This window comes from Ornithorhynchus anatinus, chromosome 19 (assembly GCF_004115215.2).
Source record: "Ornithorhynchus anatinus isolate Pmale09 chromosome 19, mOrnAna1.pri.v4, whole genome shotgun sequence".
NCBI lineage: Eukaryota > Metazoa > Chordata > Mammalia > Monotremata > Ornithorhynchidae > Ornithorhynchus > Ornithorhynchus anatinus.
The window spans coordinates 7288432-7306332 of NC_041746.1; the positions used below are offsets into that span (position 1 = coordinate 7288432).

The 17901-nt window shown below is 43.7% G+C and overlaps 1 protein-coding gene across 1 annotated transcript in view; it reads left to right on the forward strand.

The window, feature by feature from the left end:
• Window positions 1–17901, forward strand: part of DUSP10 (dual specificity phosphatase 10) — a 133048-nt gene that overhangs the window by 59152 nt on the left and 55995 nt on the right. The window lies entirely within an intron of this gene.

The window sequence follows — 17901 nt, forward strand, 5'->3', positions numbered from 1 at the left end:
TGATGCAGATGGGAAATTAAGGCTTAGTCTCATAATGAGTGCTTAGTTAAAGAAGCAGTGTTGCCTAGTGGATAGAGCACCAGCCTGGGAGTCAGAAGGACCTGGGTTCTAATGCTACTTGTATGCAGTGTGACCTTGGGCAAGTTACTTAACTCCTCTGTGATTAGAACCCATGACCTTCTAACTTTCAGGCCCATGATCTACCACTGCACCCTGCCACTTCCTGTCAGCTTCCTCTCCAGCCACAAGCCCAGTTAGATCCTCAATCCTTTCCATTTGGAGATCAATATCCAGTCAATAGCTTCCTTCAAATTGCTCTAGGAGACTGCCCTTGCCATTAGAGCCTTCAAGCTGAAATTGACATGTCTCATTCAATAAAGGGGATGTTAAATGCTTTAGGCTTGTTCTCTGTCATCCACAGCTCTGACTTCTTTTTCCAATAGCTTTGTGCTGCTCCTCTCATAAAGGACCCATCGAAGAATGCATCAAATGCTTTGTTAACAATCCGTGCTATTCAGCCTAATGAAATCCCTCATTGTTCACCAAGCTTGGCACTGGGTCAAGGAGCACCATAAAGTTTTTCTGACAGGATCTCTTTGTGCTATCAACAGGCTCCCCATGGCTCACCTCTCTGTTCCCACTGAGGCATGTTCAGCTCAGTCCTGTTAAATTGTGGCTCTGTAACTTTATCTATTGAGCTTCGATGAATGGGTTAGTCATTTCCCCCTCCTCAGTCCCACACTCCCTTCCACCCATTGGTACCTCTCATAAGAGTTGGCAGGGTTGTTGGAGAAGACTGTTGTCTTATGGTGCACACAACTCTTAAGGAACTGTCACTCCCCTTGCGATCATTTGGTTCATTCCTCTTATTCATTCATCTGCTCATTCATTCTCTGCCGTGATACATTCTCTTCACATTGCCACACAACTGTAGTATATGGATGGAGCCCGGGAAGTAATTCATCTTTCTGGCTCCCAGGAACATACGAAAGAGAGTCTTGACTTGGGCTCTGGCCTAGAAACCTTACAGGTCCTTTGAGAGCTTCTGAAGTTACCAAGCATTTTTGGAAACTTGGTGCCTCAGCATGGTCTTTAGCAATAGACAACCAGTCTTATAATGAGATTATGTTATCTGCTCATTTATAAATAAGGCTTGCTCTGGGAAGAGCTCACAATTGCTTCCTCTGAGACTGTAATTAGATACAAAGCAATTACCCTTAAAGGTAAAAAAAGGTTTATAAAGATACCATTGAAAATTCTCTTGTAACTATATATATGGGCTCATTAACAGGTACCTGCACCACATTAGAAATGGACAGGTTGTAGAAGTTTCAGAATCAGCCTAAATCCTCCAATTTGAGATGTTTAAGTGATTCTGGGACCTAAGTCCTCTAGGGACAGATTTTCCTTCTGAATTTTAAATGGATCACTGTAAATGGACTCCAGATCTTGAAGTACAAAAGTTTGGGAAATCTTCATATGTTGATTAATGAAAACTTTTCCAGATTATTGGAAAAGGGAAAGTTTCAAATGGATGCTAAAGACCTACCATGGGGAGCCCACGCAAAACACTTTTAGTTTTAACTTTATAAGTTATTGATTTCTCCAGAAAATCTCTAAAGACCTACCATGGGGAGCCCACTCAAAACACTTATATTTTTTAACTTTATAAGTAATTGATTTCTCCAGAAAATCTCTAGAGCAAAGGTTGGGTGCTTTTCATTGCATTAGTAAAAGTGTAATTGCTACTCTTCATTCAATCATATCTATTGAGCGCTTACTGTGTGCAAAGCACTGTACTAACCACTTTGGAGTGTACAATACAACAACAGTCATATTCCCTGTCTACTGCAAGCTCACAGTCCAGAGGGAGAAAAGATTTTAATCTGCTTGAGGGCAAGGATGGTGTCTACCAGTCGTATGGTACTCTCCCAATTGCTTATTACAATTTCCTGCACATTGTTCACATTCAACACATTCCACTGATTGATTGATGGCTGTCTCTTTGCATTATATTGAGAGTGATGATTGGCTTTATAATTCTCAGAGCATCTTACAGGTGCAGCTCCTTTTCCTTTAGGATCTTTTAAGAGAAATGGGGTTTGATTCTGGCATCTTTACAAGAGCAATGATTCATTTTCAAAAGGCAAGAGAGAATGACAGGTGGGAAGCACTGAGGCAGGAGACTGCCCTGCCAAAAGAACAACTGTCTCATTAGTGTTAGCTTTTGGGGGCTTAGGGACCCCCACCTAGTTTTTCCTAAACATAAGGCAGCAAATATGCCTTGTATCTGGAGCTCAGGCCACCAGAGTGGTAACTGGCTGACAGGAGATAAGGAAAACAAGCAGCCAGATATCTACTGCCTGGAGAAACAACTTACTGTAAGAACATGGAAGGGGAGGAACAGTTATGGTAGATAAATAAACATAGATACATATAAATAAGCTAACTTTTCCCCTTAGGGGAAAATCATAGCAAGGAAGTACAAGGAAATAATCCAAAAAGGAGGATATCAATATACTGAAGGATTAGGGTAATTATCTTCCAACCCCTGGCCCAGTGATCCATTTTTTCCTAAGACTGGATCCTCAGATGCAAATGGAGTGGAGAGAAGAGCAATTTTCTAGAGATTTCTATAAGTGGAAAATTCAGTTGGGTTTGTTTTTTTTTTGAAAGACTACTCCAGATCAATCAGTCAGTGGCATTTATTGAGTACTCACTTTGTGCAGAGTACTGTACTAAGCTGAACTAAGCACCTTGGAGAGTCCAATGTAACAGATTTGGTAGACTTGTTTCTTGCCCATCAGGACCTTAAAGTCTGGAGGGTGCAAAAGACATTAAAGTAAATTAGGGGTATGTGCATAATTGTGAGCCCCACGTGGGACAACCTGATTCCCCTGTGTCTACCCCAGCACTTAGAACAGTGCTCGGCACATAGTAAGAACTTAACAAATACCAACATTAATTACTGTGGGGCTGAGACCAGGCTGGATTTCAAGTGCTTAAAAGGTACAGATTCAAGTGCATTGATGATGCAGAAGGGTGAAGGAGTAGGGGAAATGAAGGCTTAGTCAGGAGGGCTTCTTGGAGAAGATGTGCCTCATTTTCCTTCTTGGTAAAATAGGGATTAAATTCCTGTTCTCCCTCTCCCATTGACTGTGAACCCCCTCTGGGACAGGGACTGTGTGCCATCTGATTATTTTGTATCTATCCCAGCACTTAGAATAGTAATTATTAGCACATAATAAGTGCTAACAAGTATCAAAATTATGATTATTGTTATTTAACCAACCCAGCCTCTCTCCAGTTTGGCTCCTGTTACTGGGTTCCGCAACACAGAAGCAGCATCCTGTATTCGTATGGACATGGGAAGGGAACACCATGGCTGTGAAACAGGTGGTGGGATCAGGTTCCCTCCCCTGGGGAAACACTCTTGGTTTGGTGGTCTGAGTTGGACCTCTACAAAATGGTAACATCATGACTGTGACTTTGGCCTAATTCAGTGACTTCCCTGGGTCTTCCTGTTCCATCTCCCTGAGGGACTGATGGTCACTTGACATGCTGAGCTCCTTAGCCTGTATGGTCCCTTTCCAGTGTGCTGTTTGAGCCCAGGCCTATCGAGGAACTGTTCAGAAAAACTCAAAAGACCAACATCCTCTCTCCTCAGTGACCCAGAAGCCTCCTCTTTCCAGAGAGAGGTGCAGTGGTTAAGGGACTGCTTGAAAGAGCAGCCCCCACTGCTGGTGCTTTGCATCTGCAAGGAAGGGAAGTGGGTTGTTGAGTCAGTTTTTCCAGGCCTGAGTTTCCTTTGTAGCTAAGCGCTCACTGACCCCAAAACCACACTCTCGTATGCTTTGTAGTGGGGCTCTTAGCTGAGGTATTCATATCTCACTGGAGGATTAGACCCACACTATCATATAGCTCACCTCTCTATCCGTATTGCTTTACCCCCGCAGGGTTTCTGTATCTCAGGTTCTCAAGGCAGAGGGCTCTGATCAACTCGTGCAATATGATTAGGGGCAGGTCCACACCACAGATAGCAGGGGGAGAGCAAACAGCTTCCTAGGGTCACTCAGATCCAATGAACTACTTTCATGGGTCCATTCTTTGCTTTGCAGGCTGTGTGGAGAAGTCACACCCTGGTGCTGATAGGCTGATTCCAGATTCCTGAGATTTTGTTGATAGCTTCAATCTGCTTGCCCTTGAGCTGGGGTGGGGTGGACTGGACTGATAGGGCTTGTTGAGAAGAGTCAAAGAGTGTTGGGAGGTGATTTCCTTCACCCGAAGGGCTCTCTTCCAAGGGGCTCAATGTTATTGTCTCTCCTTCTCTTCTGAGCTTGTGAGGCCAAATGATCACAACCTTCGTTTGCACTGTGCCCAGAGTACCTGGGTTTTTACTGCAGCAGTTGAGAAGTCAGGGTGGAGGCTAAGAAAAAGGAAAAGGTGAAGTTTACTGGTTGAAGTAGAAATAATCTGATGAGGACAAATATACCAACCCTTTCTCTGTAATCTCTCTGTCTCTGTCTTTGATTTTCTCTCTCTTTCTCCCCATCTCTCTCTGTCTCTAATAATAAAAACTGGTATTTGTTAAGTGCTTACTATATGTCAAGGACTATACTAAGCACTGGGGTAGATACAGGATGATCAGGACCCATATGGGGGCTTGCAGGGTAAGTAAGAGGGAGATCAAGTCTTGAATCTCCATTTTACAAATGAAGGACAGAGAAGTTAAGTGATTTGCCCAAGGTCACACAGCAGAGGAAGTGGGCAGAGGAATCAGTACTTGGTCCTCTGACTCTCAGGCCTGTGCTTTCTCCATGCTGTTTGTCTCTCTCCTTGAAAGTTGTCTTGAATGATGACCTTAGCTTTAAAATAGCTGAAGCAGAAATGGTCCCTAAGAAATCCAACTACTGTCTCAGGAAAGGCACACTGAGGGTATTCAGGGACATACTATTAAGACTATTTAGTTACTGTAATTCTCTCTCTCCTTCTCTCTCACACACTCTCTCTCTCACACACACACAAACACACACATACACTATATCAGTCCAGTTATTGGTTGAATAGAATTCACTAAAAGTAATGATATGTTTGTTCCAGTCTTCTAATGTTCTCACTCAGATCCATGTTCTTTGAATTTACATTATGGATTATTCGGGATATAGAATAAATCCAAGTACTTTTCTTTGAAAGTGTTTTTTGAATTGAGATTATTGGTAATGGATCAGAGATGCCATGAATCTTTTCAAAACCTTGCTTCCTGAGCTATAGACTCTAGAAAGAGACCGGGAAGTGACACTTTTGGGTTTGTGCTCTCCTGTCAACAAATCACACAGGGAATTTCCATTGTTCGAGGCAAAGCAGGAAATAAGAAATAGAGAAAGTCGACCCCATTAGAAAGTTACTGATAATGAAACTATACACTTAAATGTTTCATCAGGGTACATAAAACTCCAAAATTATTTTGAGGAGTGGGTGGAGGGAAGGAAACAGGTTGACATTTCTGTTTCTGAGGAAATGTATAACTTGGCTTTTGGGAGAACAGAGTTGAGAGTTGTTGGAAAATTTAAACATGCCCAATCTCCAGTTAATCGACTGCTCCATTCCTCCAGGGCAGACAAGTCAACTGGGTCCTGGACCAGACTTTGAGGTCTAGAAAAAGCCACAGTTCACACTTTCCATCCCTCATGTCCCGCCTCTCATGGGGAAACACAGATTGGCATCCCAAACAGGAAAATTATCCCAGTTTTTTAATCAGAGGTCCTAATGTAGAAAGATTTTAGGGACATTTTCGAAAAGCAAGATGATGTTTCTGGAATTTGACATGAGGAAAAGATTTTAGGAAAGAATGTTGAACAAAGATTCTTGGCACAATTCCTTTTTTTAATGGTATCTGTTAAGCACTTACTTTATGTCAAGCACTCTTCTAAGTGCTGGAGTAGATGCAAATTAATCAGGTCAGACATAATCCCAGTCCTACATGGGGTTCCCAATTTAAGTGGACTCGAAAGCACCGTGGCCTAGTGGATGGAGCTCAGGTCTGGGTTCTAATCCTACCTCTGCAACTTATCTGCTGTGTGACCATAGGCAAGTCACTTCACTTCTCTGTGCCTCAGTAACCTCATCTGTTAAATGGAGATTAAGACTCTGAGCCCCATGTGGGACAGTGGACAGTGTCCAAGCTGATTAACTTGTATCATTCCAAGTGCTTAGTACAATGCCTGGCTCATGGTAAGCACTTAACAAATTACATTAAAAAAACAGGATTGAGAACAAGGAGACTTCTTCCTATAGACTCTCTTTCTACCTGGCCTAGACTTGACCAATCCCAGAAGTCTCTGCAGCTGTCTGCCATTTCAGGCATAACACTAGAGAATCATATAAAGTGTCAAGACATCTTATCTCAAGTGGTGAGGAAAGATCAATCCAATCAGAACAGCAAGGGCAATTTAGCTAGGCAGAAAGGAATGATCCACAGTTTTGTTGTCTAGTTTTCCTGATGCTCACCAACCACCCAAGTATATCGTCTCTTATGGTTGGCACTGCCTGATATGAGCCTTTGGAGATTAATCCTCTTTCTAGACACACTGGTCAACTTTGGGAGATAGGATATTTTTGAGAGAAGGCCCTTGTCAATGACACTTCCTCCTCTGTTGGGTCCAACAGAACCAGGACCAAAAGCTATCTAGAGCTTTTGCTTGATCAAATAACAAGCTTATCCATTTGATCCTTATTAGGAATCCAATTAAGTCTATTTCTGTGCTTATGTTCTGAGGCCAGTTTCATGAACGCAAATTAGAAATGAGACAACTCACCAGAGTTTCATTCAGTGGCAGAGATTCTTCCTCTTGCTCCTTTGTATCTGTCCTCGTTGAATATTTCATTGAATTTTGCTAAAAACAATCAGTCATTTCCCATCTGGACAGAACAGCTGCAGTTTTCTTCTCAACTGAGCACAAAATTTCATTATGTAGAAATTGTAGTATAATGCTGGCCATGTTATTTCTGAATTTTCTAACCTTTGGATAGTCCAATCAGAAAAGGAAATATATCTTTCTGTTAATCTACAAGGAGGAGTAGGTTAGGGTGCATATCATTAGGATCACAAGTAGCTTGGGTTTTGATTTAATTGGAGAAACATTGTGGCCTAGTGGAAAGTGCACAGGATTGGGGGCAAGAAAACCTGGGTTCTAATCCTGCTTTGCCACTTCTCTGCTGTGTGGCCTTGAGCAAGTCACTTCTCTGTGCCTTGGTTTCCTCCCACACTCTTAGACTCTGAGTCCCATGTGGGACAGGGACCACGTTGAATCTGATTGTACTGAATCTCCCTCAGTGTTTAGCACAGTGCTGGACACACAAAGAACGCAATTATTATGATTACTATCTAATTTGTTTAACAGTCTCTTAGCAAAGGCAGGTAGTTCCACTCTTTAAATCATTCTCTGGACCAACAGTCCTGCCCCAGGTGACTTCATTTAAGCCGCACATCGCCTAGGAATAATCCTGAACCTAGTGCGTAATGGGATATAAAATAGCTTTGAACATATCCCTCCCTTCCTTGGCCTCTGAACTTACCAAATCAATGTGACAGGTTTAATTTAATTCCCATAATTCTTCACAAATGAGCACCTTAAATTTTTGTGTATAAAACATGTAATGATAGACTTGAAAAGAAACAGCAGCATGCTTGTGAGAGGGCTAAGTCATCCTACTACAGAGAAGCAGCGTGGCTCAGTGGAAAGAGCACGGGCTTGGGAGTCAGAGGTCATGGGTTTTAATCCCGGCTCTACCACTTGTCAGCTCTGTGACTTCGAGTAAGTCACTGAATTTCTCTGTGCCTCAGTTGCCTCATCTGTAAAATGGGGATTAAGACTGTGAACCCCTCGTGGGACAGCCTGATTACCTTGTATCCCCCCAGTGCTAAGAACAGTGCTTGGCACGTAGTAAGCGCTTAACAAATACCATTATTATTATTATTATTATTATTATGAGACTCTTAGCTCCTTGAGGACAGGGATCACATCTACTAACTCTATCGTACTGTTCTGGCTTCAGAAGAGCACAGCCTCTCCAGGTGAAGCGAGGCAGTCTCTGGAAAGGGGTGGCAGAGTGGTTGACGGTTCTTTGGAGTGGGTTTGACATCACAATCGGGATGGGCCAGCCTCAAACTGGCTTCGTCTACCAACCGTCTTTCAATCGTTTGCATCTCCCTGAGTTGTGGGTCTGGAACAACAAACACTTTGGTTTTTCCTTCCCCAGGACCCCAGGGAAGCCCTGGAACACTGGAAGGAATAGTCAGGCCCCACTTCTCTTTCAAACACTCTGTGAAAACCCCACTTCTCCTTCCTTCAGCAAGCCCCTCTCCAACTAAGGGGAAGAAGTGGAAGAGAAGAGATGCGCGTATCCCATCTACCTCCCAGCCTACCTGCTGTTTTACACCTGCACTGTTGCATTTAGCTCCTGCATATGCTGTAACCGCCACCAAACATTCAATTTTATTTGGTTCCTGGAGAATATGTCCTCAGTCCATTTTAGTCCATGGCAGTATGATCCATCGTAACCTGCAAGCTCCTACGTGTGCAGCTAATCTAATAATGTTGGTATTTGTTAAGCGCTTACTATGTGCAGAGCACTGTTCTAAGTGCTGGGGTAGACACAGGGGAATCAGGTTGTCCCACATGGGGCTCACAGTCTTCATCCCTATTTTACAGATGAGGTAACTGAGGCCCAGAGAAGTGAAGTGACTCGCCCACAGTCACACAGCTGACGAGTGGCAGATCTGGGATTCGAACTCATGACCTCTGACTCCAAAGCCCGGGTTCTTTCCACTGAGCCACGCTGCTGCTAATCTTTGAAAATCGGATAATTAATAGTCTGGCATCGATGAGAACATTTCATCCAGATTGTCAAAATTCAGTCTTGAACAAAAATCAAATGGCACATCAGTGCTAAAGCGAGGGATAGGTCTCAAGGTGACGAATAGACTTACAGAGAGAGCAAAAATTACAGGTTAGGGTCAACAAAAAGGCTGGGATTAGGGCTCAGTAATTGTATATGTGCTTCCTTTGTGTGTTGACTGGGTCAGTGCCTAACCTTAATTTGTTTTTTCAATATTTTTACTACCCTCATCAGTGGCAGGAGTCTGTGTCAAAGTCAAAATCTTCATCAGTCACCATAGAACTACACACATGTGAGAGGCAAATACACCAACTGTGTTCACTTAAGAAACATCACCATATTAGGTGATGGTGGTGCTTGAAATACTGAACAGTGACATCAAGACTGAAAGACCGTATTCCGTCATTACAACACTGAGTCATACGTCTCTGGCTTTATTAGTTCGGTGAAATGAAGAGGCTATGAACCCAGAACTTTGCATATCCCTGCTGTGGTTTGGGGGTTTTGAGGAGGTGCTGACAGATATTCAAACACCAAAGAAAAATATGATCATTCAGAAATTCCTAGTCTATGACTTTTATGTGAAAGAGGCCCTTGGATGTGCTTCATAACCCCATTTTGCCTTGTTCTCTTGAGCACCTGACCTAAAGTTTTGACCTTGGGTTCTGTATTCAGAGATTCTACTTCTCCCCCAATCCACCTATGCCCTCCTCAAATGCTGACTTAATGTAGAAGCCTCTAAGATTGCTATTTCCTTTTTTGTTTTTTTAATGGTATTTGTTAAGCACCTACTATGCGCCTGGCATTATACTACACTTCAGGGTAGATATGAGCTAATCAGGTTGAACACAATCCATGTCCCACATAGGGCTCAAAGTCTTAATCCCCAATTTACAGATGAGGCTCAGAGAAGCTAAGTGAATTGCCCAATGTCACACACAGACAAGTGGTGAAGCTAGGATTAGAATCCAGATACTTCTGACTCCCAGGACCATGCACTATCCATTAGACAACACTGTATGGCCCCTGTCAGGACACATTGGCTGTAGTTTTGGCTCCATTGATGTCTCATGACTTTGGGGAGAGTAGATATAAGGGAGTTATTCTTCACTTCCAAGATGTTATTGCTGATGGTAAGTGGAAGACTATATATATATATATGGGTGTGTGCGAATGTCCTTCACATTCAGCCCATGAAAATACAGTAATGTACATTTTCTGAGCAGTGCTCCCCCTCGAGTGCTGGAGTGGAGGGGGAGAATTGCTCAGTTGCAAATAGTTAAGAGAGAAGATGTATACCTTCACTCCAGCAGGCATACTCTTGAGTTGGTTTTAGCAGTGATGGTTTGCACTGAGCCATCCACACTGTCCCGTCCTGTCACCTTGTGCCACATTGCAAGAAGGCTGGCAGGGAGAATGGCAGCCTGTGGCCACAGGTCAGAATATCCCTGAGGTCTTGATGGAAAGTGGGCAACTCTGTACCCGCACCCATTTTGAAATTTTGTGATCAGAAAAAGAGGAGGGGCTGGGAAGGGTTAGGGGAGTAAAATCAAAGCAGAGAGTTACTCCAGATTTATTGTGCCTGTGCTCCCCCTGCTACTGCTGCTCATTAGAATTCTTTGAAACACCCCTTTTGGACTTCCCTGAGAACCAGGCTTTTGCAAAGTGCTCCCCATTGTCTGTCCTATGTGTCTTACATAATCCTGGGAGGGTAGGACAAGAACCCAACTCTCCATTTTTCATGCTGGCGTTAGTGTAGCCAGAAAGATGAAGTGACTTCCCCAAGGTCACACACACAAGGTCACTAAGCCACGGAGGAGCAGCCTGACTTAGTGGGTAGAGCACGGGCCTGGGAGTCAGAAGGCATGGGTTCTAATCTGGGCTCTACCACATATCTATGCGACCTTGGGCAAATCACTTCACTTCTCTGGGCCTCAGTTACTTCATCTGTAAAATGGGGATCAAGAGTTTGAGCCCTATGTGGGACAGGGACTGTGTCCAACCCAACTCGAATTTACCCCAGTGCTTAGAACAGTGCTTGGCACATGGTAAGCACATGATAAGTACCATTATTATTATCCTGGGACTGGTAATAGAATTCCAGTCACATGAGTCCCACTCCTCTTGCCTTGCCCTGTAGGTGGACAGATATTAATATGCACGTGCCTGGAACTTTATTTTTTCTACTTTTGTGTGTGTGTCTCCGTCCATGTGTCTGAGTGTCTGGTTTTCAGAGAGCCTTTTGCAACTTAAAGGAATCCCTTTGCTCTAGTTCCTTGAACTTGACCAAAAGTAGGTGAATGGTTAAGAGTGAGGAAAGACGGTGTCCATGGCAGCAGCCTGCAACCTCTGCCCAGCAAGCCAGAGCCTGGGTCCCCTGAGATTTCCAGTCCAGTGTCTCGAGAAAGCAGTCAGATAAGGTTTGGATTAGCACCTGAGCCCCTGGGACACTTACCCAGATCTCTGAACTACCGGAGGTTCACATATTGCTATTTACTATGAAGAGAAGAATGTATGACTGTGGAAGGAAGGTATTTTGAGATTAAAAGAAAAAAAAGAAATCTTCAGAGTTCTGTGATTATGATGTCCCCTGAGCTCAATCTTCTATATTTAAACAGATTCTCTCTGCTTGACTGTCTAGGAGATCCTGCTTCATGCTGAACGGCAAACTTTCTCAACTGGGACTTTAAATAAATCCCAGTTCTCTGGTTCCGTCTTTCTATCTGTTGGGAGTGGGTGGTTCTGTCACTTTTATTTTTTGTTGTTCAACTCCCTGGCTTATAACTCTTCTCCTAGAGGTCAATGGACTTCTTTTTAATGGTATTTTTTAAATGCTTACTATGTGCCAGGCACTGTACTGAGCACTGAGGTAGATACAAAGTTATGGGCAGGGAATATGTCTGCTAATTCTGTTTTACTATAATAATAATAACTGTACTTATTAAGCACTTATTATGTGCTAAACACTCTTCTAAGCGCTGGAATAGATACAAGTTAATTAGGTTGGACACAGTCCCTGTCCCACATGGGGAACACACTCTTAATCCCCATTTTACAGATAATATAACTGAGGCCCAGAGAAGTGAAGTGACTTACCCAAGGTCACACATCAGACATGTGGTGGAGCTGAAATTACAACCCAGGTCCTTCTGATTCCCAGGCCCGTGCTCTATCCACTAAACAATGCTGCTTCTCCTACTGTGCACTCCCAAGCATTTAGTACAGTGCTCTGAACATAGTAAGGGCTCAATAAATACCATCGATTGATTTTTACAAGATAATCAGGTTAGATGTGGTCCTTGTTCCCCCATAGTACTCACAGTCTTAATTACCATTTTACATTTGAGGAAACTGAGGCACAGAGAAGTTAAAGGACTTTCCCAAAGTCACACTGCAGACCAGTGGCAGAGACAGAATTAGAACCCAGCTCCTCTGACTCCCAGGCCCGTGCTCTTTCCACTAGGCCACACTGCTTCTCACTAGCCCTGGAGATCCCCTACTAGGCCTGCCCGCTGCTCCTACCCTAATCTGCCTTCAGCTCAGCCCACCCTCTTGGCTCCTTGAACCCAAGCCTGGACCTCAGAGAGGGAAAAAGCCTTGCCCCCCCTCACACCTTAAGTTTGACTGTCCCTTGCCAATGTCAGAGTTACAGCACAGTTCTCTGAGGGGAACAAAATGGAAGAGGCAGGCAAGAAAAGAGGGCCATAAATTCAGCTCTGGGTACCTGGGATTTGTTAAGTGTATTTTCATGTCATTATGCCAAGAATAATTAATCTTTATCTTCATAATGTCTCAGCAAAACAAAGGAAGTTGTCCCACTGTGCCTTTTATTTATCTTGAAGCTGTTCCCTAATAGGGACAACACATTGTACTAGTCAGTCCTAGCTAATGAATTTGTATATGCCTTGTTTATTTATCTTGAGGAAACCAGAGGCTTAGCTGGGCAACACTGGAGAGAGATGGCAACTGCTCCCAAAGAGCCAGGCAGATCCTCTCAGCACACCAGAGACAGGACTCTTTCAGGGCAGAGAGGGTTTTGAACACATTCAAGAAGAATGTGTGTGAATTTGTCGTTTTCCACATTCTGAGAAAAGGGTAAAGAGAAGGTGATTTTAAAGTACATTGTCCTAAGTTTTTCTCAAATCCAGAAATGAGTAAGAAAAACCACCAGCTTTGTCTGAACTAAGGAAACATGTATACTGTTGACTAACTTGATCTAGTCACTTGCCTCTCCTTCCCCAGCATGAGAGGCAAAACCTCATAGGGAAATTCTGACATCAAATCACTAAAATAATTCCACCTGACTCTTCTCCCAGCAGAGGAAGAGAATGTGGTGTCAGGCCTGGATCAAGGAGAGTTGCTTCTGTGGACTTACTCAAGATTGGGGAGGAAGGAATAAGGTCCCCATTTGTGCCCTACAGAGGGGGGAGCAGAGTCTGTGCTCATAGTGGACCCCTGATCAATCAGTGGTATTTAGTGAGCGCTTACTGTGTGCAGGGCACTTGTACTAAGCACTTGATAGAGTAAAATATAACAGAGTTGGTAGATACATTCCCTGCCCTTAGTGAGCTTATGGCCTCCCTCCTGTCATTTCCTCTAAGAGCAGCATCCTGCAGGATCAGGCTCAAAATGACCAAGAGACATCAAAGTCAAAATTGCTCTCAGTCTAATATTGTCCAGCTTCCTCCTAATAAGCCATCGTGCCCGTCTCTGTGTGCTAATAGGGGACACGGGCCAGAGTCATTTGTATTTATTGAATATTTACTGTGTGCAGAACACTGTACTAAGTGCTTGGGAGAGCATGATATAACAATAAACAGACACATTCCCTGCCCACAATGAGCTTACAGTCTAACAGTCTAGAGCCAGAGCTGTCTATGGCTCACAGGTTGGGGATCCAGTTGAGAAGGAGAAAGCTCCTGTGGAGAGTGATTCAAGGGAATAGAGGAGATAAAGGCAAAGAAACTCAGGAAATAGCAAGAGCTGATGGAAGATGTCCAGTGGAAAAGGTGAGTTTTCTCCCTCGTGTGGAGTTACAGACCGCCGGGTCAGGAGAAAACTTGATCGAGGCAGCCAACTCTTGGCTATTCAGGGGTTGATTATCCAACTTGTGGATTATCCTCCCTTTGCCTTTTAACCTTTTGGCTGTTTCAGAGCTGATTAGCACCACCCAGGTGCAGAAGAGGGGAAATTCAAACCAGCCATGCTGATCCTTCTCACAAGCTCTACTGAAAGGCTGGGTGAGGGAGACAGTTGCATCTTAGCGTTGAAATGAAACTTTGGGATCATCCGTGGATTTCACTTACTCAGGCTCTTCTGTCTGTGACCTCAGTTTCCCTGGATAAGCAAGAGCTGGCTGGACTCAAATATCCTTGCTCCTGTTCTCAGCTACCCTTGAGTTCTCTAAATAAACCTCTGGAAGCCCGAGCTACTTCCTGAGTCAGAGAGCCAATTTGACTCGGATCTGTGACCTTTGGGCAACTGATATTCATCCCTCCCTCAACCCCAAAGCACTTGTTTACTTATCTTGAAATTATATATTCTAAATTATTTATATTGATGTCTGTATCCCACCCCCCCGAGACTGTAAGCTCATTGTGGGCGGGGAACATTTGCCAACTCTGCTGTATTGAGCTCTTCTAAGCGCTTAGTACAGTGCTCTGCACATAGTAAGTGCTCAATAAATACCATTGATTGATTGACTGATAGAACTCAGAAGTTTTGTAGTCAACCCCTTTCCTTTTGAGCTCCATAAAGTTCCTGCTTTCCTGGCCTCTCTCAAATTGTAAACTCCTTCAGAGTAGGGAGGAGTGACTTGCTGCTGTTCACTCTCCCAAGCATTTGGTGAGCATTCAGTAGGCTGTTCATTCAGCCCATTGTTTGACTAGTAGATTCCCCCATGACAGCTCACCCTCTCTGCCTAGAAGAACTTGGGGCTTGACTTGAGACTCAGGAGTCCAGCGCAGTCAACATGGCCAGGAGAGTCCTCTTGAATTTTGAAAGTTAACATTTCAAAGCAAACTGTTCATTCTCCCACATGCCCATTTTGGAACACATTTCATAGGATTCCCCCATTTAGAGAAAATAATTTTGGAATTCCTTTAAGAATGAAACAGGTCTTAGTTAAGAAAAGCCCAGTCAGCTTCTAGGATTCTGTAATCATCGTGCATGCAGACAGGATGAATTCTCTTTCTAATATCACAGCATTTGGCTAGGTGGAGGAACTGAGAGGCCTTTGGGATATCAGAATCTGGATGCTTGGGGACTAATGATTACTGGGTCGGGCAGAAGATGATAATATTTACCCACAGTGTTCTGAGATCAAGTGTGCTATTTTAGAGCAATCTTAGGCTTAACGGTGTAAATTTTTCAGAGCATTGCACAAATGAAAAAAACCCAAAAAACAAGCAAGGCACATTCAATCGCTTTAGGCTCAGGCTCTTCCTTTCCTGAAAGTCCAGACACACACACTACCTTGCATCCCAGTTTGCTAATGAAATTGTTCTGCCTTAATATAGACAAGTGGCATCATTTTTTAATATGCTTTCAAGCCAATATTCTGGATTTTTGACAGGCTTTAGCTACAGATTTATGGTCAGGTTTTATGCGCCAAGAGAGGTATTAACCTGATGGATACATTGGAAGACTATGGTTTTTTTTTTCCTCCCAGGGATGTAAATGAGATGAATGTGCAGAATGCCTATCAGTTCATCTGACTGTAATCTCCTCGAGGGTAGGGATTTTGTCTTTTAATTCTACCGTACTCCTCCAAGGGCTTAGTACAGTGCTCAGCACATAATAGACACCCAATAAGTGTTTTTCAATAGATTGGTTGGTTCATTAAATCTGGATTACCTCTCTCAAATGCATTTTCCCATGATTGAAGGGAGGCCTTTTCCTGATGGATAGCTGGAGCAGGACTCGACATTTCTGGTGGCCAGAGTGCTGCTGGAAATAGGAAGTTGGGGCTGATAGCCAAGAGGAAAATGTTTAATGAATTTTCAGTTGTGGCTGACTCCCAGAACCACAATTTTGGCCAGAGCTCTGGGCTTCTGACTCCCTGACCCCATCATAAAGATTTGGAGTCCAGTCTCAGTTCTCTGATCATGTGACTAGCAGGCAGATAATCTGAAATAATAAGCAACAATAATAATTGTATTTAGTACTATGTACTAAGTGCTGGGGTAGATACCATACAATAGGATTAGCCCCAGTTCCCACCCCACATGGGGCTTGCAAACTAAAGGGGAAAGAGAACAGATATATAATATCCATTTGATAATAATAGTAATTATGGTATTTGCTAAGCACTTGCTACATGCCAAGCATTATTCTAAGTGCTATTAGATACAAGGTAATCAGGTTGTCCCACGTGGGGCTCACAATCTTAATCCCCATTTTACAAACGAGGTAACTGAGGCACAGAGAAGTTAAGTGACTTCCCCAAGGTCACACAACAGACGAGTCTCAGGGTCTGGATTAGAACCCACGTCCTCTGACTCTGAAGCCCGTGCTCTTGCCATTAGGCCATGCTGCTTCTCTGTAGCTGGGACAACAGACCAGAGAGGTGAAGTGACTTGCTCAAGATCACACACCAGGCACGTGGCAGAGCTGAGATTAGAACATGGGTCCTCCAAGTCCCTGGCCTGGGCTTTTTCCACTAGGCGAAGTTGGCTGGCTGCGAGGAGAGCAGGAGCCAAATGTGTGTGGTCACTGCTCTCCAGGCTGGGCATCATCCCTCAGTGACTTCTAAACCATAGAAATTCTTAACCTCTGATCTGGATGATCCTCTTTTTTTTCATGGTATTCATTAAGATCACACAGCAGATGGGTGGAGCTAGGATTAGAACCCAGGTCCTCTGACTCCCAGGCCCATGCTCTTTCTACTAGGACATGCTGCTTCCAAGGGAAGCACTTTCCACTAGGCCGAGCTACTTCCTCTGAGGGAAGGATGCAAAATGTTGTTGAAAGAGACCCAACCCCATTAGGAATGGACTCCAACCTTCAACGTAGTCTTCGGAAGGAGTTTACCTATGGAGTTTACCTACCATCTCTTTTCTGGACAAGCTCTACCAAGTGTTCTTTGCCTACCTTTCTACCCCATAAGAGAGCTCCTCTTTTGCAGCTCTCTGGCTGTGAAATAGATTCAACTCACAACAGTCTCCATAGGGACCAGGCTGAAAGAGAAAATTTTATAAGACTAAATCCCCACTTCAGCAATGTTAAAGGCTTTACACCCCCCTCACCCCCAACCTTAAATGCAGCTTTAAAAAATGTATCTGATAAAACACGAGGAGCAGAATTAACTGCAGCCTTGCATCGCTGAAACCATTTCACGGTATCGTCCGGAAGATAATTTATCATATTCATTTATACCAATTTGGCAACTGAATCAGTCACTTGTGTTTCTGCTGCTGCAGTTTTTGATCCGTGACCCTTGTTTCTGGCTTCCCTGGGCAATTTGCCTTAATGCCTGCAATCTTATTCACCCAGCTGGCACCCGGGGCAAATGATGGCCATGTGATTGTGTAACGGGGATGGACTAGTCCACGGTGGCTGGGCCGGTGCCAAATGACTTCATCCAATTTCATTTCCTGATTTTCCTAAAGTTAATTGGGCCAAGGGTATCAAAGCAAAAAGTTCACAGCTAAGCACCCAGCCTGGATTCCTTTCCACTTTTGACCTTGATGCAAACCTTTGAGCAGCAGCCCAGACAATTGTGTCTTTGGGTCCAACGATGACTCTCGCCCTTCTCAGCCTCTTTTCCCTTCACCGCCCTAATTTATCAGTACAAAAAAAAAAAAAAAACCTCTTTCAAAGCCATATTTGCCATTTCACCGTTAAGCAAAACAAAACAAGAGAGATGTTGGCACTAACTTCCTTTCCCTCTCCCACTGCAAGGGAGAGGACTATTGGAAACTACAGCTCCAAGTCCTCAGTGATACTCTGCAGTTTTTCACGGGGATGGAAAGAAGATGGGGGCAGCTGGGGAAGAGTGCTTCC